The following is a 24,451-nucleotide window of genomic DNA, read 5'->3' on the forward strand; positions in this document are numbered from 1 at the left end:
AATCAATCCATTTGTTCAAATCACTGATCAATTCAAGAGCTAAGCGAAATGCTGTGTTTGACATTACTTACTGATTGAGTAGGTACAATTGATGAGGAACAAATGTGAAAATGTTTGTTCTGTAACACTGATGGCCGACTTTAGACATTCTACTTAATATAAGTAACTTTGCAACTACATGTCGACTAACTCTTATTAGAGTATTAGTAGACTGTCTGCTTAACTGATAACACTTTATTTTGATGTTTGATGGTAGAGGTCTGCGCGGGACTGTTTTATTCGTCCCGTTGCCGCTAGGTTCTATTCCACTCTTGCCCGCTATCTGCTTACAATGTTTTTCTTCCCGACCCGACCGATCCCGCTAAATCCCACTAATCTCAAATTTAAATTTCCCATAAAGAAAGAGAGGGCAGAACAAATATAAAATGTTGGCAATACAAGAATTTTATGTTGTTTTTGTCTTATCATGATACAGTGAACACGCACACAAAAAAAGTGTCACAGAGAAAAATAGGCTATATTAAATATGACATCTGTCACTCAAAATGAAAAGCCAAAAATATGAATAAATGAAAACTGTTGGCTCGCTAGCTATACTGCAAAATTCAATCTTTTTTTAAATATCCATGCAAGAACAGAATGTCGCTGACTGGCAATGGTTTCTGTAGCTTACATCTCTCCTCCAAAATCCAAGCACAAAGGCTGAATGTTCTCTCTGAAAGTGCACTCGTGGTCGGGATGTAACGAACGTATCTTGCCAGGTTGCTCAGGGCAGGGAACTGGGAACAGTGTGAATGCCACAACTGCAGAAAGTTTTGTTCACTTCAAGTTCAAGCACGGATACACTGTTGTCAAAGGATGTAAGGAGCGGCTGGGCTTTTGTAAGAGTTACAGACCTGTCTGTGTCAGCTGCGTCGCTTGCCTGTGCTGGCCTCATGGGATAGTAAAGTGTCCATTGAATGCACTCTCCAAAATCTCTGTGAGTCTTTATGAATGAGTCATTGAATCATTCACTCAAATGATTCAATCAAACACACTGATTAATTTAGAAACCAAGCAAGTGTCTTTATGAATGAGTCACTGAATAATTCGCTCGAATTCGCTAATCAAACACTCGATTCATTCGGGAACTTAACAATGAGTGTCTTTTATTTCTGAGTCATTGAATCATTCAATCAACTGATTTGTTTAAACTCTCTAATTCACACTGTGTCCAAAATCACATAGTCTCCTCTTCTGAATAAGTACATAATTTGCAAATATTAATATTTGTATTATACAGATAAAAAAGTATGTTCTGTATAATATGAATGTAATCCTGAAATACTACATTCATCATTTTTTCATTGTCATGTACCCTACCACTGTCAGTTGCGTCACTACGTGGCCATTCTCAAATCCTCTCCCGCTGCATCATGGGATAGTAAAGTGTCCATCATATGTGCGTTTCAGAATGCCGGAAGTAGTTGGTCATCTGGGTGCTGTTTTATGAATACTGTGATCTGGACATAATACTCTTTGACATACTGTTTTTGTCTCCTATATAGTAGGAAAGCATGCTTATTGAATAATTCGCTCATTTGATTCATTCAGACACACTGATCCATTCATGAACTAAACAAGTGGCTGTCTTTATTAGTGAGTCATTGAATCATGCAATCAATCGATTTAGTTCAAACCCATTGATTCATTCAGGAAAAAAACACCACTACTGTGCTAATCGGAGATGCGCTTGTGATTCCAGTTTGACTTTTGTTTGGTACTGCTTTTGGTGGAGGTGCAAAAACAAACTGCCATTATTGTATGAAATGTACAGTAAAGTTACTCAATAATAATTTCTTGTACATAACCAGTAACACACTCGCAATCATGCTGTTGGTCTGAATAGCAGCAAGCTTGTGTGATATTTGCTTAAAGGTTCACACAAAAATAAAAAATCTGTCATCATTTACTCACCCTCATGTCATTCCAAACCATAAGACTTGTATTCATTTTTGAAACCTGAGAGATGCCTGTCCCTCCTTTTGAAAGTCCATTCCACCAAAACTTTGCTTCAGTAAGTTCAAATAGATCCTAAAAGAAATCCATATGAATTGAGCATTTTTAAGGGATATAAATCTCTCAGACTTCATTGAAAATATCTTAATTTGTGTGTCTAAGATGAACAAAAGTCATGCAGTTTTGGAACAACATGAGTAAATGATAACAGAGTTAAAATTGAAAAAAAAAAATTGGGGACCTATCCCTTTGATTATGCCGCATTACAAAATGTTTGCATAAACTGTCCTTTTCATGGTATAAATGCTGTTTGAGATGTGAATGCAGAGTTTGAATTTTATTGGCTCATATCCATCGCATTGGGTCATGTTTCTCAGGACATGAAAGCAGCATCTACGTTATTTCCACAGGGAGTTTCCTGGACTGAGGCTGAGTAAACTCCCCCTTCATATATAATGCAATCAACTGTGCAGTTCATCTCTCATTTGAACTCGCAAAAGGCATTGGCACTTGAATCCCACTCTCTCGCTCTCACTGAGAGTGAATCACACAGAGTCCCAGCCTCACCGACAGACCCCCTGGACATACAACACAATGAGGGCCTCTCGAATTACTCTTCATAAACACACAACAAATCATCTGTTATGGGCGAAAGACACTCCTGTCCAAAAATGCACTCTGGTAACCATATATTTTCTGCAAAATTTCATATTTATTACTAGGGCTGTGTTAATACAATATTTTTCCCCACAATTTTGAATTTATACTTTGTCATTTAGTTTAAATTGTATATTTGATTATGCTAGTGAATAATACTAAACCTTACAAAATAGTTGACCTGGTGACTATAGTTACTGCAAAGATACTATAATTAAAATACTGTTGTTCATGTAACATCATAATGCATTAACATGGTATCTCATTAAAAAAGTATGACACTTTGAAAGATTATGATTATGATGATTATGATTATATTTTTTTCTCTTTTTTTTCTTGATGGCAGTGTTCTACTCTGCTCTTATTGGTCAGATGGCCCAGTCTGTTGTGACTGGTCTACTCTGCTCTTATTGGTCAGATGGCCCAGTCTGTTGTGACAGGTCTACTCTGCTTTGATTGGTCAAATGGCCCAGTCTGTTGTGATTGGTCTACTCTGCTCTGATTGGTCAAATGGCCCAGTCTGTTGTGATTGGTCTACTCTGCTCTGATTGGTCAGATGGCCCAGTCTGTTGTGATTGGTCTACTCTGCTCTGATTGGTCAGATGACCCAGTCTGTTGTGATTGGTCTACTCTGGTCTGATTGGTCAGATGGCCCAGTCTGTTGTGATTGGTCTACTCTGCTCTGATTGGTCAGATGGCCCAGTCTGTTGTGATTGGTCTACTCTGGTCTGATTGGTCAGATGGCCCAGTCTGTTGAGATTGGTCTATTCTGCTCTGATTGGTCAGATGGCCCAGTCTGTTGTGATTGGTCTACTTTGCTCTGATTGGTCAGAAGACCCAGTCTGTTGGGAGAAGTCTTTTAAGCTGTATGTTACACAACTAAAAAGGTTGTTGACTGTTTTGCATTGTCATTCTCTAATGCCGTTACATGGACTGTAGATAATGGGCAGGTGTGGTTTTGTAAGAGGCTTTGCCATTGTTCCTCAGCAGTGTCGCAATGAGTCATTCTGCTCTGATTAAGTGACGAGTGTGTATGCATTCATTACTCAAGAACCAAAACACCTGCATTATGCATGTAGCTGCTCTCAGTCTGCTAACACACCTGACTATAATTTTCAAGTGAACCCAAAGACCTTGATTAGCCATTTCAGGTGTGTGATTAGAGTAGCAGCTGAACTCTGCAGGAAGGTGTATATCCAGGAGCAATGTTAAGCTATGGACACACTAGGCGTCGAGCACGAAAAAGACTTTGGGCAACAAATATGGGCAACAGGATGTGATGTCATGGTCTAGAACCTGTTCATAATTGTTGTTATTGTTAACTTGAACTATTAAAAATGTTTGTTTTTTTTTTTGTTTTTTTTTTTATTGAAATACAGCTGAAATAAAATAAAATATAAATAAATATTAGATTAAAAATTGTACTGAAAATTAGAAATTTGCCTTGGCAACTGACTGAAATAAAATAAGTTAATAAGTACTAAAATTACTGTAAAACTGAAAAAAATAAAAAAGCACAAAACAAAATGACTTAACCTGAAATTAAAATGAAACCTGAAAAAAAAAAGTATAGGTTTTATAATAGATTTTATAACTATTATAATAAAGTCATAATGAATTAACATTAGTATCTCATTCAAACATTATAAGACACTCTCTTTAAGATTATTTATATACCTTTGTTCTGAATGGTCAGATGACCCAGTCTGTTGTGATTGGTCAGATGGGTCAGTCTGTTGTGATTGGTCTACTTTGCTCTGATTGGTCAGATGGCTCAGTCTGTTGTGATTGGTCTACTCTGCTCTGATTGGTCAGATATGTTGCTCAGTCTGTGTACTCTGCTCTGATTGGTCAGATATGTTGCTCAGTCTGTTGTGATTGGTCTACTCTGCTCTGATTGGTCAGATATGTTGCTCAGTCTGTTGTGATTGGTCTACTCTGCTCTGATTGGTCAGATGGCCCAGTCTGTTGTTGACTGGTCTACTCTGCTCTGATTGGTCAGATGGCCCAGTCTGTTGTGATTGGTCTACTCTGCTCTGATTGGTCAGATCTGTTGCCCAGTCTGTCATGAATGGTCTACCGCTTACAGCATGTGTCAGAAATAAAATGCCCATTACCATATCTGAATTTCAAACAATAAACACAACACTAGTTTTTAATGATTTCTAAATCACAATTAGTAAAAAAAAAAGTTTAATAGTTAATTTAGTAAAAATAAAATGAATATACTGTCTACACCACTTAACTCTAAAACTTAAAGACTGGTTGTCGACCAATGATTGCCAGCATAATTTCACAATCCACTGTACCCATTTATTATACCGCAGCAAAAATGACTATGCTATTGAAAACAAGTATAATATCAAATTAAGGAATTTTAATTATAATTCTAAATTAAGTAAAACAATGGCCTTAATGTAGCCTTCACATATTAAAGTAAATTTTGTTCAAGTTGTCAAGTAATTATTCAAGTAAAGGCCTTATTAAATATTCAAGAAAATAATTGAGAAACAGAAGAAAATTCCAAGTAATTAGATTAAATTTAAAATACTTAATTGGCATGTTTATCACTGTATGATTGTTAGATATAAAACTAATAATATGGTTTTGATGGTGTCAGATTTTGACTGAGATGCAGGTCTTTCAATAAAGTGAACTTTAAATTATTTTTTTCTTTTGTTTTTCTTTAGGCTTAACTTTGTGTATATGTTTGATTTGTTTGAGAATAGTAGTTTATTAACCAAACACAGCCGCAAGCAGTGAGTCGGTTTCTCTTTTTTTTTTCTTTTTTTTTTTCTTATTAATATTTATTGTTTGTTTATTAATGACTCATTAGACAGCGGTACGTATGTTAGGCAGATACCCAGCTGAGATGGTACCGTACTCTTACTATCGATTCTGCAGGAACACTGCTATTATTCCTTTGTGTTTTTTTTTTATTTATTTTTTTATCATCAGCCTAAGTACTAGTACTTTTTGACATCCCTACCGCAAACCTTTGATGTTTATATTCTTTATATTTAGCCAAGAGGTCAATCTGTGACATTTAGTTCCTCTATTGGTCAAATGTCACAGATGTGCGTTTATCGGTCTTTGGCTTCAAACGCAGCTAATCCTGCTCATTTAGAGTGGGAATTATCTCTTTTTTTTGGTCCACACCCAAACCTCATTTGAGCTTTTCTGCCATGTCTTTCCCAGAGGGATCGCTCAAGGTTATATCCTCTCCCGTGTCAACACACCTACTCGTGAGAACAGGCCCAACTCAAACACATGTAACACAGAGTTTAGCTCAGTCAGACAGAGCATCACGTGGTACTTCTCCCTGCTCTCTATGAAATGATAAACTGGCCATTACGAGGACAGATACAATCCAGCACCGCTGCGACCGCCGACCCGCGGAGATAATGACAGGGTTTTTTTTACTCTCAGCTGAAATGGAAGACCGCTCCATCTCTGTTTTGGTTAGGAGATGTCCTGTGCCGTGAGGTGGAACACTAAATTCTTGTGGGCAATTTGCAGTGCTGTGTGTCTGTCTTCCTTCATGAGAGCCATGGGGGTTCGCGTTGAGACAGACTGTAAATGGTTTCCGCCTACACGCGCTCTCTCTCGCTTCATTCCTTGCTGTTTTTCTTGCATTAAACTCCACAGATTCTCTCTGCATATACACACATACACACACTTGCATAAACATAGTCACGCACTCATAGTTGTGCCTGGACAAATATCGTGCCTTCGTATATGGTGTCCTTGGATGCACAAAGCGCTTGCAGTGGAGAACGCTCATTCTCATCTGAAAGTGAGGCGTGAGGGAGAGCGTAGACACTCACTCACTCACTCACACACACACACACACACACACACACACTATTCCTCCCCCTCTCACATACACTCCCACGCTCACTGGTTTGTTTAGGATAATGATGCCCCTGTCACCATCTCCCACTCATATCCTCCCACCACATCTCTTTCTCAGTGTTTTACTGCCTTCATTACATCACTATTTTCTACACTCTGCCTTACACAAGCAGACAGTGGTTGGACTGCTCGTAGACGACACATCACAACACGGCATGCTCACAATCTGCACGCTTACCAAGGTTACGTCGTGTTTTCTCACCACTGTTTTGGTATCTCGTCACGTTTTAAAGGAATGTTCTGGGTTCAAGTTAGGCTCTGTCAACGGCATTCATGGCATGATGTTGTTTACCACAGAAAATCTTTTCAGTTTGTCCCTCAATCAGGGTTACAGTAACTGCGTGGTCACATTTTTCGGCAAAATCATAATGAAATTTCATTAATTTTGTCTGCAAAAAAGTCAATAGTGTACACCATTGTCATTAGTGTAATGATGTATGAATCTGCGCTCCCACAAAAGTCTCTTTCAAACCAAGCTGCTTTCTGTTGGTCAACGGAGCGAAAATACTTGTAGTTTTGTAGTTGCATCATTGAATCATTTTCCTGTTATCACTGTAAAGCTGCTTTGTATTGAATAATCAAACAACCTGTATTGTATAATGCGCCATATAAATAAAGGTGATTTAAATAGTGTTGTTAAAGGGGTCATGAATTGAGAAATAAAATTTTTCCTTGAGCTTTTGACATAAGAGGTCGTCATACTATAGAATATTTTGTAAGTTTCAGAACTTAAAACTACCTTGTTAGTCCAAAAACAGCTTTTATTGAAACCAAGCCCAGAGAACGACTCGTTTTTTAATGTACCCATTTATGACATCAGTGAAAGATGCCTCTGCTGAAGAAGTTACCACTGTAGCCCCACCCACTGTATTCACGCATGACTAAGTAATAGGTAAATAACATACTGTACGTGAGCATGCCTTTGAAAAGTACAAAATTTTGTGCAGTGCCAGGCTGTGGAAAAAACACAGTCGCTGCATTGGATTTTCATTGGAGATTGCTTTGTTACAGATCGTTTGATATGTACTGATTATCTGTACGTGTCTAACCAAAATCACCAGTGATTTCTGATATGTAATGATTCATGTACAGTCAGTTATTTGTCTCAAAACCTTTTATTGTTGTTTATGTGTCAGTAAATCAATCCAGTGACTAAACAGTCAACTTAACATGGTCTCTCTTGGTAGGATAAAAAATAATCTGTTATTTTACTGTGAAAATGATATATAGAAAGTGATCAAAGAACGCTCCCGTTACAATCGCTGGAGCTGTCAATCGAACAGTGTGAGTTTATCAGTGACTGAGTTCTGGACTCTCGCCAAAACTCCCGTTATAATCAACAAATCTCTTATTTGCACCGTATTTGCACTGTTAGTTATGATGAAAGCATTTGTTAGTGTGCAGAAATAGTTACAATGATGAGATCACTGCATTCATGCACTCAACCTATCCAAATATAATGCCATAGATCTAAATATAATGCTATAATCAACACACATAACGATTAGTTAACCTTGAGAGCTGTAATATTAAAAATGTGGTAAAAGTTTTCAGGAGAATTCCACATGTAATACTAGCTATTTCATATGCAAAGATGTCAGCCAATCACAGCAGTGGGCGTTTACACTGAAGTCACTGCAGATACGCCCCTTCAAACATAGCGTTCAAATCAGAGGCTAAAATCAGGGTAGGAAAAAATGCCTTTTATTTCTAAATTAAAGCTTTGGACCATTTTCGATTATAAAAATCATACTTGCATTATAAGTGCTCCCCAGGAAACATTATAAAATAATGTAATTCATGACCCCTTTAAAACATTTACATGAATTATTCATATTATTATAAATTCATATTATTATAAATATTATTATATTATTCATAAAAAGCGTTTATTATTTGAACTTGTGCTTTGAACTGTTGAAGTTGTTTAAATCATATTTTTTGAGGTGTAACTACTTTAAGCGGATACATTTCTAGTTTTCTATTTTTCAAAATGTATTTTGTTTCTGAAATGGCAACGCTGAATTTTCAGCAGCCAGAATGAAGGCACTTATTTGAAACAGAATTTTTTAATATCATTACAAATGCCTTCAATGCTACTTTTGATTTCTTTAAGGCTTCCTTGATGAGGAAATTTAAATTTAAATTTCTATTAAAATTCTTATTCTACTATTTGTCTTACAGTAAAAACTAAGGGATGAGTTAAAATAATTTGATCTGAGACACTGTTGTTGACAAAGCTTATTAAACCCAGAACATTCCTAGAAATGAGTTTAATATGTCTGTAATTGGGTTTTATTATTGATGTTCGCCGTGGACTGTACTGTTGCTTATTGAATCAGTCTAGCAAATGGGGAAAAATGTGTCTAAAATCAAGCAGCATCCTTCACTGCTTTAGTTAAGTTGCTTGTGAAACAGTTACCATGAGAACAAAGCTTGGTGAAATTCGCCTCTCTCTTCTATTCAGAGATTAATGTTGTTTTGATGTTAGGCTTCCATTTAATGAGATAAATTAAATAATTATCATTCATGCCTATTTTTTTTTTTTTTTATATTCAGTTTCCGGATAAATTATAAGTGACTGATTTAATCTCATTTGTATTACATTCCGCCGTACACAATGTCTAGACAAGAGCCTGATGGTTTGTCACGTCACTTGCATGCCACAATAGCTTGAGGTCATTCATACTGGAAGCTTCACAGCTATACATCTCCGGATGTTTACTTACAACCAGCTGTACACCTGAGGACAAACTCTGGATCCTACTTTATATTCAGCAGAAATCCATTTTATGTAAAAAGAAAATTTGCATAGAGACAGTTTAAGAATAGTGAAATCATTTAACATAAAATGTTCTATTTTAGTATAATTTAGAAACAAAAGATGATTTAAATTAGTAGGCCAGAGACCAAATACATCCCAAGCTGGTTTTGAGGTCGCATACGTAAAACGTTGACTTTGAAGTTCCCCTATTATGCTTTTTCGGATACTGCCTTTCATGTTGTGTTATATAGCTGTTTGTGAATGTAAAAAGTCTGCAAAGATCAAAGTGCATGACAAATAGAGTTATTGAAATAACTAATTCTGAACTTTCTGAAATGAGTCGTCAGCAATTCCGGTCTCACTTCCTGTTACATACATACACAACAATGTAACATATTTACATAATGCCAGCCTATGGTCTGCTAATGACGTCTACTTTCACCCACCCTTGAACATTGCTGTAGCTGAGGCCTGGAAGAGTTTGGTTCATGTTGTCAACATGTCGAGAATATGCTGTTTTCTGTGCTGCGAAAGCAAATCAACTTTGCATGAACTTCCAAAGGACGAGGACTTGAAGATTTATCATAAAACCAATGCCATCGTTACTGTTCATATCACTGTGTATCAAGTGCTGAGGAAGATTCGGAGCTGGATTTCAGATATGCAAATGGACATTTGGTTTCTGATACGTGTTGTAAGTGGTAGACCAATTAGAACAGAGTGGGCCATTTGACCAATCAGAGCAGAGTAGGCTCTTGGAAAGGAGGGGTTTAGAGAGACCGAATCCTTTATCGAATTTTCAGACACTGTGATAAAAGAGGTGATGCTGCAATGTATATTATAAGCAAATGAAAGAGTTTTTTGGCCTTTGGATGCATGTAAACCTTTTGCAGGAGACCTCCAAAACAAAAATTAGGAACCTTTAAAATAGCATAATAGGGGCACATTAAGACCAACGAGAAGCATTTGCCAACCTGTTGCTTCAACATTGGACTGAACAAGCACAAACAGTACACTTTAGTCCTTTAACCATAAGGACTTTCACAGCGGGTAGTTCTAGGAACTTAGTTCTAGGAACTAGCCACCAGTGTGATTGCTTAGGAAAATGCATGGTTGCATTCGCACCGCCAGTAGGAAATCTGGAGTGACGTATGCCGCACTTGTTGTGACTTTTATTTTGACACCGTGGCGGACCTTTATTTAGCCTGAGCCTGAGCACACAGCATTCATTAGTTTACAATCTGTCTAACAGTCCTGTCTAATACGTTATTAGATAGAACTGTTATACATAAAAGACAGTATATGAAAAGTTATTAGCGTATGCCGTGTGGTTGATGTGTTGCTAGCGGAGCAGAAATACATAATCATGTTTCGCTTGGTCCCCTCAAAGTTGTGTTGGATTTTCTCTTCAACGTAAAGGTTAAAAGGCCCATTTATCACTGTTTTCTATATTTGTAGAGTTCTTTTCTGGAGTAAATATATAGGCTATCTGTTTTTACACAGCTTTTTTTTTAAACGGCGTGTGCTGGCGTTTTGCGTGCGTTCGGCCAATCAGCGAACACTAACGTCACTGGTAGTTCCTATAGTGCTGGTTTAGACCCTACTCCGAAGTAGAAGCTAAATTAGTACCTCCAAAAAGAGTTCCTAGAACTTTAAATCGTTCCTAATTCCTGCGGTGCGAACACGCCAAAATCCGGGTACTTCCGGGTAGTTCTAGGAACTTTGAGAGGGTTTCTCTGATGCGAAAGCCCCTCACGTAGCACTTCTCTACACACGGCTGCCTTTTAGCCAATCCAGGGCCCGGTTGCATTTAACTCTAAGACTAGTCTTAGAAGATAGACATCAAATTATGACTGTTCATAGCTTTTTTTTTTTTCTTTTTTTTTTAAGTCAGTTACATAAAAATGTAGATTAGCCTAATTTGATACCGAAAATGACTGACTGCCTCTGACTAACTGCTAGTGGGTCATACTAGAACTTAATACACTGTCTTAACACTTGCATTAATGTTTATGCAACCGGCCCCAGAACATTCATTTCCGGAATTAATATTCATGAGCTGAGACCCACCTGACTCCTGTGCCGAATGCCTGACAGAAAAAAAACTTCCTGAGGAGAGAAGACATGACTAAGAGAAGTCGTCTTTAACAATGCTGTTCAAACTTTTTAAAAGCGCAACTTTTAAGTAGAGTGGCTGACGTTTGTGTAAAGTTTCATTTTTAAGCTTTAAATGGTTTTTCATATAAGTGTTTCTATGGCAACTAGACTTTTAAAACAGTGTAGTATCAGAGACAGAATGAAAGTCCCACCTTGCATTAAAAAAAAGCCTCATTCATATTTGGCACTGTCTCATCTTATCGCTGCCAAAGCTTTTAGCCATAATTTCAGTTAAAGAAGCTAAATGCTTTATACCATTTCATCAGTTTTTATTGATGATTTGAAGTGCGATATTACTTTGATAGAAAATAGCTCCCGTGGGCATCACGGTGCCAAGATGGCTGGTCTAGTGAACTGACTTGCTTTAAAGGGACTGTGATCGTTGTAATTGTGAAAAGAGGCTGCTGAGATACATTTTTCAGATTGTTTCTGCGGCCATGTCTATAATGGGGGAAAAACTGTTACATAATTAGGACTCATCAGCATTTACGCCCCTCTGAGCGGCAAATGATGTGGTGATATGCCGTTTTAATTTCCTGTCTGGTCTGAAGCACTTCCCTCAGTGGTTTAGGTTGAGTGGCCAGTGAATTAGTTAAGAGATATTGATGCAGAAAGAACTCAATGACACATTTTGTTCCTCAGAGATCCGCAAAGGTGGCCTGCGATTTAGCTCAGGTTGAGAATTGTTTTGAATAATGCAAGTACAGCTCCTATCTAATTGAATGAGGAAATATTGAACTAAAACTGTTTGCCAGACTCAAATTTCTACAACATATTTAAGGCAATACATAAAGGTTTATCTATTTGCGTCTGTAGATTTAAATTACAATGCATATCTTTAAAGGCCTTTTATCTCACAATGAGTTTTTTCTCCTCCACTGAGCCATAAATCTCTACTTCAGTAAGACTTACATTCACCAACGTTTTCTTCATATCTTATATTATAAAGGGTTTTACAGAGGGGTTTATGTTCAGATTCGTATAGATTTGACATGAATGTTATCATACAGCTCATGAATATTAATTCCGGCAGTTAAAGTTCTGATTGGCTAAAAGGTGTCCGATGGGCCAAAGGCAGCCAAAGGTCTAAAGTGTACCATTTGTGTTTGTTCAGTCCCGGTCTACTCTGCTCTGATTGGTCAGATGACCCAGTCTGTTGTCATTGGTCTACTCTGCTCTGATTGGTCAATGACCCAGTCTGTTGTCATTGGTCTACTCTGCTCTGATTGGTCAATGACCCAGTCTGTTGTCATTGGTCTACTCTGCTCTGATTGGTCAATGACCCAGTCTGTTGTCATTGGTCTACTCTGCTCTGATTGGTCAGATGACCCAGTCTGTTGTCATTGGTCTTCTCTGCTCCGATTGGTCAGATTTGTTTGGAGTCTTTTTACGGACTGTGTATTAAGAAGGCGGGACTTATTTTATTAGAGCCGCCATATTTTTCATTACAAATTTCTCCCATTCACTGTAATGCCAGTGGGTCATAGCATTGAAAAAGCGATTAAGCACTTATTATTATTTGTAATTCATCTTTTTGATGTTCATATGTCATGCATCAGACAGAAAACAGGCTAATGGCGCTAGTAAATACTAGTAAGCCTAGGAGTTGTGTTACTTGTTTAGGATGGAAAGTGTTTTGTGCAGTCACTCCTTTTAATGGAATATAGACAGACTCCTATGATAACTTCTGGCAATCTCTCTCTCTCTCTCTCTCTCTCTCTCTCTCTCTCTCTTATGGAAGTAAAATAATGTCAAATGTTTTTGAAATAAAAAGCCTGTTGAATTGCACTACTTGAAAAAAAATAGGCATTGCATTAACCATGCTTGCATTTGAATGCATTGTATTTTTAGGGCTTGCATTTTTATGGGCTGAAATTCAAAATGGTTGAATATTTAATCTGTGCATATTTCAATTAAAAACATTTCAAACACCTTTTCATTATTAAAAATTCAATAATCCATATTCACCTTTCATATTCCACTTCCAAAATATTCAAACTGTTTAAAAATACAACCTATAATATTCAACAAGGCAATTTTCGGTCCATTTTATTTCGCTTTGCAAATTCGCTTCCACAAATTCAGTGGTTCAAATTCGACAGTAAATTCAACATCGACGTCCAGGAACTGCAGGAAAAGCAGAAGATTGCCGAGCATACTCTCCATCTGCTATTAGTCGACCTCACCATCAGATGGTGCAAAAGCGCGTGTTGTTGACGAAGACCAGCAAAATTAGAGCAAGTCATTCTTTCATAAAACTCATTTACAGCAATGTAAGTGTATTTGTGATTATTATGACGGCTGTTTTATGTTAAATTCAGTGCCTTCACGGTTACTTTTCCTGTGTAGCCTACATGCATCTTTCTCTACCGTGAACGAGATTATAATGTTATTTCCCGATGCGGATGTACAGATCCAATGTTACATTTTTGAGGTTGACATATATTTCTCTTGGTTGTTTAGTTGCCTTAACTTTATATTATGGTGATGTGCTGCATGCAGTCTATTAGGGTTTCCCTCAATACTTCAGGATTCCCCTGCTGGACATATACAACGCTTAACGTAGCTTAATGGACTACAGTGATGTAAAAAACCAAACTCGCAGGCAAGCAGATGGAATCAGAATAACGCGCAAAGTTTAATGCTAAACGTTTCCCAGTGATAGACTGGCATAAAGATGGTTTGACGTTGGACATTCGCACATATAGCGACCGTCTCTAAAGTGTATACGACATTGGTATACACGTTTCTAACTTCAATAGCATTTGAATAGAATGACTTACAGTCATAAAACCAACTGTAGAGTGTTCATGTAGTGTCAGGCATACTGCGCTCCCTTTGTATTTTTGATATTTATTCAAATAAATTTAAGTTTGCTATTGAAGTTAGAAACGTGTATGCCAATGTTGTATGCAACTTTAGAGACGGTCCCTAAATGTGCGAATGTCCAATGTCAAGCCAATTTTACATTTAGTCATTTAGCAGAAGCTTTTATCCAAAGCGATTTACAGTTAACAATAGGACAACAATATGCAAGTGCTATGACAGTTTAAGCTAATGCAATACACGTAGGCATACTATATATATATGAAGAGAAGAGAAGAGAAGAGAAAGTGTTAGTATTAATTGATCAAGTGTTGATTTTATGCCAGTATATCACGAAACGCTCAGCATGAAACTTTGTGCGTTAAGTTCATATTCTGAGTCCATGCTTGCCTGTAGCCTATATAGTAGCCTACAGCCTACTTCCCTAATAAGGTGCAAGATTGGTCTTTCATATCACTGTATTAGTCCATTAAGCTACGTTAAGCGTTTTGTCCCAACGGAAGGGGAATCCTTGAGTATGAGGTATTGAGGGAAACCGATTATAATCCTGTTCATGGTAGAGAAAGCTGATGACATGTAGAATACACAGGGAAAGTAACAATGAAGTTATTGAATGAAACATAAACACAGCTTTTGTGTGTTTATTATCTTTTCCGCATATACTGACACAGATAATCATTTTCATTTTATGAATGAATGTCTTCGTCAACAACAAGCGCTTTTGCACCATCTGATGGTGAGGTCGACTAATAGCAGATGGAGAGTATGCTCGGCAATCTTCTGCTTTTCCTGCAGTTCCTGGACGTCAATGTTGAATTTACTGTCGAATTTGAACCACTGAATTTGTGGAAGCGAATTTGCAAAGCGAAATAAAATGGACCGAAAATTGCCTGTTGAATATTATTGGTTGTATTTTCAAACAGTTTGAATATTTTGGAAGTGAAATATGAAAGGTGAATATGGATTATTTAATTTTTAATAATGAAAAGGTGTTTGAAATGTTTTTAATTGAATTATTCACAGCTTAAATATTCAACCATGTTGAATTTCAGCCCATAAAAATGCAAGCCCTAAAAATACAATGCATTAAAATGCAAGCATGGTTAATGCAATGCCTATGTTTTTTCAAGTAGTGCAATTCAACAGGCTTTTTATTTCAAAAACATTTGACATTATTTTACTTCCATACTCTCTCTCTCTCTCTCTCTCTCTCTCTCTCTCTCTCTCTCTCTCTCTCTCTCTCTCTCTCTCTCTCTCTCTCTCTCTCTCTCTCTCTCTCTCTCTCTCTCTCTCTCTCTCTCTCTCTCTCTCTCTCTCTCTCTCTCTCTCTCTCTCTCTCTCTCTCTCTCTCTCTCTCTCGTCATTCACCTGGGCCTGTCGGAATGAGAGCAGCGGAGCTCTTTTATTAGCCCTGTGCCTCGGTCCCAGGAGCCCTACTTTCTCCTGCTCTATTTCTGAGAGCTGCACTGCATGCTGGGAGAACGAGGGCCCACACACTCCCTCACCTTGCCCTTGATTTGCTGTCTTGGCATATATGTGCCGAGTGTCTTGATCCATGAAAGCCTTCTTGTATATGTATGTTGCGTCTGGCATGGCTTTTATTGAGTTCAGAGCTGGAATAGTTAATAAGCTTCTGCAGCCCCATGAAATTAGAGGCTTTCTGCTTTTCATCCTGTAGTGCTTTATTACAGAGATGGCTTCCTCTCAATTGCTGTTATTATAATATATCCTTTCTTTATCTTGCTTGCTGCTTTTTTTAACTATCATGATCTTTTTGTCTTCAGACCCCTCACTTCTCTTATAGGTCATGTCATGAAAAACATGATATTTTTTTTCTTGCTTTTAGAAATAAGAGTTCAGGGTACACATCAGTAGTGGCTGAAACTCAAGAGGCTTAATTATATACACAAAATAATTAATTTATTTGATAGAAAATGCAGTAAAACCTAATATTGTCAAATATTATTACAATCTAAAATAACTTTTCTATTTGATTAGAATGGCTCCATGTCCCAAAACATTGTAATACCTTTGTATTTTTGTGTTAAAGTCAAAATAACTTATCCTTCCTCTTGCACCGTCTTCTCTTCTCTGATGACGTGTTTACTGGCGTGAGGGCGGGATCAACCTGTCACTCACATGAGATCCACCAATAGCAAACCACAACCATCCAATCAATTCCCCATGGACAAAATCAAGTCCCGCCCTACATTTTGCTTGAGGAGGTGTGTGTGTGTGCGCGTGCGCTCTCGCATAACCCTTAGCAAAACTATACTGCTCAAAGAGAAGTGCAGTTTAATCATATAAATAGCTGGAGACAGGACATGTCAGGCCAGAGATCCTGCCCTATTGACCCAATAAAATCCCTCCACTGTCGTGGCTTCTTCACCTCAGCATATAGGACAGTTTCAGCACTGTTCAAAGACTCAAATCACTGAATTCTCCAAGACAGTTTAGCTGAAGCCAGCAAACTAGCCAGCATTAATGTACTGTATAGACGAGAGTAAAAGCCCAAATCTGAAGGTAGAAAAAAAACCTTAAAAAAACAAATACTACAGCATTTCTAAATTCTTCTGTATGTTTTATTGGTATTTCCAGCAAATATAGCATAATATAAAAATAAATACATTGGGATTTATGGAAGATCTGTTTACTTTACATTAAGAAATCTTTGGTCCCACTTTATATTATGTCTTTAACTATGTACAGTAGTTGCATTAACAGAAAATCATTATTAGGTACAATGTACTTATTGCTATTAATTTACTAATAATTTGAATGTTATTACATAGTATTTAAAGACACTTAATATAAAGTGGGACCAAATCTTTTTTTTACTGTGGAGTGCCATGGTATATAAATACAATAATCGTTCAGTACCATGGTTAAAGCACCATTACATACAAAATGTTCCCAACATTAACAAAAATAAATAAATAACTACACATACAATTCCTGTGGTTTTTCAAGGGTTTGTGTGAGTGAGCATCTGTGTGTTTTCAGCTTTGTTCGCCATAAGAAGCTACAGAATTTGAGAAAGAGGGAAAAGAACGTGGTTTTTCAAGGGTTTGTGTGAGTGAGCATCTGTGTGTTTTCAGCTTTGTCCGCCATAAGAAGCTACAGAATTTGAGGATGAGGAAAAATAGGGAAAAGAACGTGCTGGAGATGAGAGAGTCTGTAATCCTGACAGACAACACAGTATGTGAATGTAGCCATTAGAGCTGACACTGCAGTTTTTGGCAGATTTGGCAGTGAAGGGCAAGTGTGAGGGATCCTCTCGGCACAGGCTGTGCTCCTCAGCTGACGGGAGGTGGAACGACTATGATAGGGCTAATATGAGGTTCCATTAGGCAGAAGAATATACACCTGCTGGAAATGAGAGAATATTCCTGAACTACAGCAAAGAAATCCAGTGACTTAATCTAGCCATACACTCATTCTCCAAATCAATCTGTTCTTAGAAGAAACCTTTTCCTGCCTTGTTGTGACATGTTCGGTGTAGAGCACATTGATTCAGATTACCTCAAATGTGTCTTGACAGGAACACATTGCCACAAAGCGCATTTTAAAGGCCGTTGCTTCAGTGCTGTAGCATTTCATTGTTACACTATAAGCTGTTTTACTACTAACTGGAGTTGTCAAAAGTACCGACTTCGGTATTGAAATTTTAAACAAAATTGTCGATACCAGCATTTTCCTCTAGCATTTTGAGCGCTGTTGAACGGATTCTTAAACACCTCTGATTGGCTGTTGTGTAGATGCGCTCAACATATATGTCTGTGAGCATGCAACAATGATCAACGCTTCAAAAACATGTTGTCTTTGACACTCTTCATCGAGCGCTTGCACAGATACACACGGTAGCATCTGAAAGCGGCGTCTATCAGCGGATCCAATATTAGGGATATTAGACGCCTGCTTTTAAACACTCCCATGTGTATCTCTGTAAGCGCTCTGTGAAGAGCGTCAAATATGTCATTGGTGATCATTGTAGCCAATCACAGACATATTTGTTGAGCACGTCAACACAATGGACAATCAGAGACATATGTTGAGCGCATCAACACAATGGCCAATCAGAGACATGTTGAGCACATCAACACAATGGCCAATCAGAGACATATATGTTGAGCACATCAACACAATGGCCAATCAGAGACATATATGTTGAGCACATCAACACAATGGCCAATCAGAGACATATATGTTGAGTGCGTCAACACAATGGCCAATCAGAGACATATGTTGAGCGCGTCAACACAATGGCCAATCAGAGACATATATGTTAAGCGCTTCAACACAATGGCCAATCAGAGACATATATGTTGAGTGCGTCAACACAATGGCCAATCAGAGACATATGTTGAGCGCGTCAACACAATGGCCAATCAGAGACATATATGTTAAGCGCTTCAACACAATGGCCAATCAGAGACATATATGTTGAGCGCTTCAACACAATGGCCAATCAGAGACATATATGTTGAGCGCTTCAACACAGTGGCCAATAAGAGACATATGTTGAGCGCGTCAACACAATGGCCAATCAGAGACATATATGTTGAGCACATCAACACAATAGCCAATCAGAGAAATATATGTTGAGCGCGTCAACACAGTGACCAATAAGAGACATATGTTGAGCACGTCAACACAATGGCCAATCAGAGACATATATGTTGAGCGCGTCAACACAGTGGCCAATAAGAGACATGTTGAGCACGTCAACACAATGGCCAATCAGAGACATATATGTTGAGCGCATCAACACAGTGGCCAATAAGAGACATATGTTGAGCACGTCAACACAATGGCCAATCAGAGACATGTTGAGCGCGTCAACACAGTGGCCAATAAGAGACATACATGTTGAGCGTGTCAACACAGTGGCCAATAAGAGACATACATGTTGAGCGTGTCAACACAGTGGCCAATCAGAGACATATGTTGATCTCGTCAACACAATGGCCAATCAGAGGTCTATTAGCTAAGTACATTTGAAACTAGACAAGCAAATAATGATAAATCTATCAGATCACATGATTTTTACAAAAAAGTTTTTTAAATTAATGATATTTATCTAGCACAGATCAAATAAAATCACTGCTTCAAACTTATATAAATTTATACAAAGCAAACGCATAGCTCTCTGACTTGTATAACTGCAGGGAAAATGCCATTTTGTTGCTAAATATATATTTTGGCTACAATAAATCTTCTGGTAGCACTAGTAATGATGACTGTGATTCTGTGAATCATTTTTTTTAATTAGTTAATCGAAATGAATCACCCAAACAAACAGTTAAGTTCAAATGAATCAGACTTCCCCATGCTCACTACAATTGTTGTTGGTCTGTTTCACACATCTTCAATCCTGCTCCTGCAGGTCCGCCTTCCTGCAGAGTTTGTCTCCAACACACCAGCCTGGAAGTTTCCCGGGATACTGGAGACCTGGAGCTGGTTCAGGTGTGTTTAATTAGGACTGGAGTTGAACTCTGCAGGACGGTGGGCCTTCAGGAGCAGGATTTGGACACCCCTGATGTGAGCTTAGCAGCAGCATAACCGCAACAACAGGCTTATGCTGCATGAAAGAACTGCAGCTGTGTGCAGAAAATAATGTGTTGTTTGTGTTCGGCTTCATAAAACTCTGCATCGCAAAAGATTGTGCTGATAAGAAGATTTACAATGCTTTTTCTATATATTTTGTTCATGCTTGTCGGTTTAGTGTGCAAATTGCTGCAATGTGGGCTCAGCAATGATTATGCATCATTACTGCAGATGCAAGATGCCGGACATTCACACATGCTGTGGTTTGCAGAAACAAAGCATTGGCAATTGTTTAATGAAAAAATGGTTGAGAAATGTTTCAAGTGCCCCTATGCTATTTTAAATGTTTTTAATTTTGTTTTTTGAGGTCTCCTACAATAGGTTTACATGCATCCAAAGTTGAAAAACACTTTAATGTCTCATACATTATAGCGTCAACCCTTTTCTCACAGTGTCTGAAACGGTTCGATGAAGGCTTCAGTCTCTCTAAACCCCTCCTTTCCAAGAGCCTACTCTGCTCTGATTGGTCAGATGACCCAGTCTGTTGTGATTGGTCTGGTCTGCTCTGATTGGTCAGATGACCCAGTCTGTTGTGATTGGTCTACTCTGCTCTGATTGGTCAGATGGCTCAGTCTGTTGTGATTGGTCTACTCTGCTCTGATTGGTCAGATGGCTCAGTCTGTTGTGATTGGTCTACTCTGCTCTGATTGGTCAGATGACCCAGTCTGTTGTGATTGGTCTACTCTGCTCTGATTGGTCAGATGACCCAGCCTGTTGTGATTGGTCTACTCTGCTCTGATTGGTCTGTTGCCCAGTCTGCCGTGATTGGTCTACTCTGCTCTGATTGGTCTGTTGCTCAGTCTGTTGCGATTGGTCTACTCTGCTCTGATTGGTCAGATGGCTCAGTCTGTTGTGATTGGTCTACTCTGCTCTGATTGGTCAGATGGCTCAGTCTGTTGTGATTGGTCTACTCTGCTCTGATTGGTCAGATGACCCAGTCTGTTGTGATTGGTCTACTCTGCTCTGATTGGTCAGATGACCCAGCCTGTTGTGATTGGTCTACTATGCTCTGATTGGTCTGTTGCCCAGTCTGCCGTGATTGGTCTACTCTGCTCTGATTGGTCTGTTGCTCAGTCTGTTGTGATTGGTCTACTCTGCTCTGATTGGTCAGATAGACCAGTTTGTTGTGATTGGTCTACCGCTTACAACGCGTGTCGGAAATGAAACGTCATTACCATATCTGAATTTCAGCACCAAAGCTTCCTCAACGCCTGTATACTGTACTGTTATATGAACAGTAATGGTGGCGTTGGTTTTACCGTATTAATTCCAGCGTGAGTCCTCGTCCTTTTGAAGTGAAGCAAAGTGGATTTGCTTTCGCAGCACAAAAAACATCTTCTCGACATGTAAACGACACAAACCAAACTCCTACAGGCCTCAGCTACAACTACTCTGTTTGAAGGACAAAGTCAATGTTGTTCATGAGCAGCTAATAAAGACCATACCATTATGATTTTTATTTTTAAATGTATGTAGGTTCGAGCAGGAAGTAAGACTGGAATTACTGACGACTCGTTTCAGGCAGTTCAGAATCGGTTCTTTGTTTTAGGATCACATTTTATATTCACAAACAGCTATATTACACGGGTAATATCCGGAGGAAAAAAAACATAATAGGGGCACTTAAACAAATCAGCAGCAATACCATGTGGCAACTACCAATAGAAATGAATACATTTAATCACACATGATCTGTCTCCTGTCAGGTACCTTAGTGAACTGAAGGAAAACTGGAGGAGTTAATGTTACCAACCATGACAGTATAACATTTTCATATGCATTGGAAGTGATCATACAAGCTAAAAAAGATAATTAAACTTCAGTGCAGACAGTTCTTTTTTCAAATAACAAAGATAACCTTCATCATTTAAATACAATAAAACAATACACAGTAAAATTGTATGAAGCAAACAAATGATTCCAACAAAGGAAAGTGCAAAAGTACACAACTATAAAGAACAATTATCAAGAATCAGAACATTTTCAACCAATATTTAGATATCTTTTCTGGCAGGGCCGGAGTGGGGCCACTTTTCAGCCCGGGAGTTTCAGGCCCAAGACCGGCCTTCTTTTTCCATGGTGGAATTCCAAATTAGCACTTTTTCCAAATTGAATAAATGAAGCAACAGTTCAGCTCTTACCATTGTGTAGTTTTTATTAATAACATGGTTCAACAAATAATGTAAAGGTTAAATAATAATTCACTTGTGTGCCAAGAAAACATCCCCCACACCATTACACCACCACCACCAGCCTGCACAGTGGTAACAAGGCATGGATCCATGTTCTCATTCTGTTTACGCCAAATTCTGACTCTACCATCTGAATGTCTCAACAGAAATCGAGACCCATCAGACCAGGCAACATTTTTCCAGTCTTCAACTGTCCAATTTTGGTGAGCTCGTGCAAATTGTAGCCTCTTTTTCCTATTTGTAGTGGAGATGAGTGGTACCCGGTGGGGTCTTCTGCTGTTGTAGCCCATCCGCCTCAAGGTTGTGCGTGTTGTGGCTTCACAAATGCTTTGCTGCATACCTCGGTTGTAACGAGTGGTTATTTCAGTCAAAGTTGCTCTTCTATCAGCTTGAATCAGTCGGCCCATTCTCCTCTGACCTCTAGCATCAACAAGGCATTTTCGCCCACAGGACTGCCGCATACTGGATGTTTTTCCCTTTTCACACCATTCTTTGTAAACCCTAGAAATGGTTGTGCGTGAAAATCCCAGTAACTGAGCAGATTGTGAAATACTCAGACCGGCCCGTCTGGCACCAACAACCATGCCACGCTCAAAATTGCTTAAATCACCTTTCTTTCCCATTCTGACATTCAGTTTGGAGTTCAGGAGATTGTCTTGACCAGGACCACACCCCTAAATGCATTGAAGCAACTGCCATGTGATTGGTTGATTAGATAATTGCATTAATGAGAAATTGAACAGGTGTTCCTAATAATCCTTTAGGTGAGTGTACAAACACTTGCATAATGTACACTTTTAACAGCAAGAAAACTTGTCAAAATAATACGACGTCTTATTTTAATTGACAATACATCTCATTTGTGATCATATTGTCCATTGTAACGCAGCCCACCAATAACATTAGAGTATGAGCGCCCACTACGCCAACAACAATACAGCCACCTGACATTTTCCAGTGATTAAAGTCACTGCATGCATGCACAATACTGTATGACACAACTAAGTACTATTTGATGTACTAGATGCACCAGTGCACCATGGGATACATGTGTTTTGTCAAGCTGCACCATGGGGAGTGATGTAATCTGCTTTCTATACAGAAAGACAAAGGTGGCTACGCATCTCTATGTTAAGCTGATAAACAAAGTCCTCCATTTTGTTCTTCAGAATCTCTGTTTGGCTGGAAGCCTCAACGTTTCGACTGTTTCCATGACACCCTGCAGCGATCCACACTTGACCATTGTCAGTGATTCACTTGTTCTCCTCTTCCCAAACTGGTCCGGCCTGTCGGGTTTGCCTGCGGTTGCCGCGTCTCTCCACTACCTGCGTTAGTTTCATAAATGATGATGACACTCCTGCGCTTCAGATGTTCTCACATTAATGTTTGCATAGAGCCGGTGAGGTGAGGCAGGGACAGGAAGTTTGCGGCGACTTATTTGGCTAGATGGACTCAATCCAAATGTTGTGTTTTTTCTCACACACACACATTTTTCTCTCCGAGTAGAGACATGCAAGACTACAGGCGCAGACTTTCCCAAGACAACCTGCTCTACTGACTGACAGGTATCTGTTGTTCTCTGCTAGTTGCGACAGAGAAGGAGAGTTTTAAATGTCTTATTTTATAAGCTGTCCTAATAAAAACTATTATTATAAAAAATAAAATAAATTAAAAAATACATTTCACTGTTTTATTTCATTTACTTTTGGCAAAATCATAAAAAATGGCAAAATCAATAATTGTAATAATAATACATATTATTATTAATAAAAGAATAATTATTAGTATTATCATCATAGAATTTGAATTCTTAATAATGATGATGGTAATGATAATTATAATAATAAAATTCATCATCATAAATATTTTATTTAGATATTTGATATTTGTTTATTATTATTAGTAGTAGTAGTAGTAGATGTTGTAGTAATATTATAATAATAATAATAATAATAATAATAATAATAATTATTATTATTATTATTATTATTATTATTATTATATATAGTTTTAAAATCACCTAAATTATTATTATTAGTATTTTTATTATTGATAGTAATGTGTGTGTGTGTATGTATGTATGTATGTATGTATGTATGTATGTATGTATGTATGTATGTATGTATATATATATATATATATATATATATATATATATATATATATATATATATATATATATAACAATTTTGAATTCTTAATAATGATGATGGTAATAATTATAATAATAAAATTCATCATCATAAATATTTTTAGATATTTGATATTTGTGTAGTAGTAGTAGTAGTAGTAGTAGTAGTAGTAGTAGTAGTAGTAGTAGTAGTAGATGTAGTAA

General features: G+C 37.9%; 1 protein-coding gene across 5 annotated transcripts in view; it reads left to right on the forward strand.

Annotated features, from left to right (window-relative positions):
• Positions 1 to 24,451, forward strand: part of baiap2a (BAR/IMD domain containing adaptor protein 2a) — a 104,616-nt gene that overhangs the window by 35,714 nt on the left and 44,451 nt on the right. The gene's annotated exons all lie outside the window — the stretch shown is intronic.

Source organism: Abramis brama (assembly GCF_963993115.1).
Source record: "Abramis brama genome assembly, chromosome: 1".
Taxonomy (NCBI): domain Eukaryota; kingdom Metazoa; phylum Chordata; class Actinopteri; order Cypriniformes; family Leuciscidae; genus Abramis; species Abramis brama.